The sequence below is a fragment of the Aplysia californica genome, unplaced genomic scaffold (genome assembly GCF_000002075.1).
Source record: "Aplysia californica isolate F4 #8 unplaced genomic scaffold, AplCal3.0 scaffold00076, whole genome shotgun sequence".
In the NCBI taxonomy this organism is placed as follows: Eukaryota; Metazoa; Mollusca; class Gastropoda; order Aplysiida; family Aplysiidae; genus Aplysia; species Aplysia californica.
In genome coordinates, this window is record NW_004797346.1 from 884,933 (window position 1) to 887,732 (window position 2,800).

Genomic DNA, 2,800 nt, shown 5'->3' on the forward strand with positions numbered 1-2,800 from the left:
TGTGTGTGTGTGTGTTTGTGTGTGTAAGTATATTATGTTCATCACTGGTTTTCCTCTAGCTCGTGTGTGTGTGTGTGTGTGTGAGGGTGTGTACATGTGTGTGTGTGTGTTTGTGTGTGTAAGTATATTATGTTCATCACTGGTTTTCCTCTAGCTCTGCATAATTTGAGCTAAACATGGAGTTGATGAGAAAACAGACCCGCCAAAACAGAAGCAACAAATCAATGACCTAAATGTGTCTAGAAAAATAAGGCTATTCAAGGATGACGACATTTTGAGTATGACAAAGACATTTGTTGCTGAGTTGTAGATGGATATTCTGCCCTGGCCATGAGGGCATTAAAGGAACTGAAAAAGCCCACAGACTGGTTAGTGAGGCCACCTCAGCTGACAGCACGGTTCAACCAGACAAGGTCGAGATCCTGAAATGTCTCTCGCGCAACCTGATTGATGAAGAGGAAGATAGTAATAAGGAGGAGACGCCTGTGCTGCTGTGGAGAGGATGATAATTTTGGGAGTACATCTGGCACCCTTGCAGTAAAGAACAGAAGAACGTTCAAACAGATATGAAATGGCACTATCAGTAGAAAGACCCTCAGCGGCATTTTGGAGAAAGCAAAGGAGCATCAATGGACGTGTCCGGAATGCAAGGATGTTGCTTCCTGAAACATGAGCAATGAAGATCTTAGTTCAATCTTAAACCTGGACGTGTGAACACTCAATAGGTATCTAGGTTAAGGGCGGGTGTGGAAGTGGGTGGGGGTGGGGGAGGGAAAGTTCAGTCTAGGTGCTATATTATGTGGCAACGTTCAACTTGAGCTGTCCGTTCAGAACTTACTTACTTGGCCTGGTACGGTCGTCTGGCGTCTCCCTTCCCTTTTTAACGTAGGTCTCCGAGACGTCGTGCTAGAAAAAAAAGTGAACTTGTTATAAGAATATGAAGAGTGGCCGGGGTGGGGTGGGGGGACTTAAGTTGACTTTTACCACCTTGATGATGTCCTTCAGATCACTTTTGTCGCCTCAGAGCTATTTCATTCGGAGGTTCTGCCTGTTAGCAATCTGACTGCATTTTTACAACGTTAAAACTTTTGGAGCAAAAAGAATGGCTATTTCCGTAAAGTACAGGCTTACATCAGGGGAAAATTAGAGGTATTCGTGGTTTAAGTACTGGAATCAATACAACAATGAAAACAGCAGCGCATCAATTATTCCAGAAGGTGGAGTCGCGTAGAGAGAGAGAGACATTCTACTCATATTATACAAAACAAAATTTACATAAGAAGCCTTGCTGAGGAATACTTTAGTAAAGTATTAATTCGCAGAGGCATATATTTTAAAATTAAATGTGTCAGGCAAGTAGCAAAGAATTTGTTCCCCCAAATGAAGAAACAAAACACCCCAAAACCAATGTGGGACTGTGAAATTGAATCTCATCTCATAGTATATTATATTATTTCATATTTATTTCAAAGGATGAAGACAGCTGACTTGGCGTTTTACAGACAGACAGGGCGGATTATTCAACAATGGTGTCCCAACCTCCACCCCCCCTCCCCCTTTCATTTTTTCCTCATACGAAAGAAGTAGGTTGTAGATTCAGAAACTGGATTGCTATAAAGCGGCACATGGTATCATTTTGTGCTATGGTGCGGGTAACTTTGGTTTGAGTCCTCAATCTGATTATCAAGAAGATGTCATTATTCTTTGGGCTCTTTACCTGCTGGCCTTGGTGTTATCAGAATTTGACCTTATATTCTGAGTTCAAGCCTCTTATTTGTGAGAGGCGCCAAATCCATACAATGCACTCAAATGCCATGTCCATTGATCTCAGGTGGAGTGTTTTAAAGATATCAATATAATATTCTTTCTGGAACTTTAACACCTTTTGGATAATCCTACCTTGTTTTCAAAGGTACTTTATAGATTTGAATGTTATGATGGGTAGAGCTTTTTCACTTTTCTTTCTTGCCTTCATTTTACGTCTTTTGACCCTTGCTTGAATTTACAGTGTGCCGTCTTAAGGATAATATATGGGACAAACCATTATACTTCCCACTGTCGTATGCAAGAGGCGAGGAGAGTACGTTTATTCATGAACGCAACTTAGAGAACTTACGTTTGTTCACCAAAGTATGCAAACAACCGTCTGTGTGTTTGTTTGAGTATGGAATGCAAATGGATAAGCTGGAGAACTTAAGTTTCTTTCACCAGACTGAACTGACAAGTAAGCTTAGGGATACCGATGATTAAAAGACCTCTGGCTTCCACGATCCCAGTCACATGTAACGATGGCTCACGATTACCACTGGGATCGATACACGCTACCCATTGGTTGGCCTGTGATACCCGCGACTCACAAGCGCGAGAAAACTCGACATACCAAAGTCGGGAGTGAGCCATGCACTGACGGTCATGTGGCTGTTCTTTTCTTCCACTAATCATCGCGTCAACATTAGCTGAAGTCAGTGCTCGCCATGCGACCTGTCGAGCGCTAGCTGTCAGTTGTTGTTGTTGTTGATCTGTGTTCCGCATGACGGGATATTGGGTGATTTCAGGATTGATGAACTACAGCTTCTCTTACCTTCGAAGCAGGTTGGTGCGTACTAATATGACAAGATGTGGTGGTGCGAGGTTTTTCACGGGTTTTTGTTTGTTTGTTTGTTTTTTGTTTTATTTGTGTGTTGCCTATTGTTATGGGGGGATCTAATATCGCTCCTCGTTAACTGACTAGTGAACAGTAGGCTAATTACACATTAAAAAAATTTTTCTCTCCGTTGTTTTTTTCTTCTTCGTTTTTCCG

General features: G+C 41.9%; 1 protein-coding gene across 2 annotated transcripts in view; it reads left to right on the top strand.

Moving 5' to 3' along the window:
* Positions 1-2,396: 2,396 nt before the first annotated feature.
* Positions 2,397-2,800, top strand: part of LOC101857472 (rhodopsin) — a 27,426-nt gene continuing 27,022 nt past the window's right edge. The window contains exon 1 of one of the 2 annotated variants that reach the window (XM_035968693.1): positions 2,397-2,596. The gene's annotated coding sequence lies outside the window, so the exon portion shown is untranslated. The remainder of the gene's footprint in view (positions 2,597-2,800) is intronic. The other variant, XM_005094136.3, reaches the window with a different exon arrangement.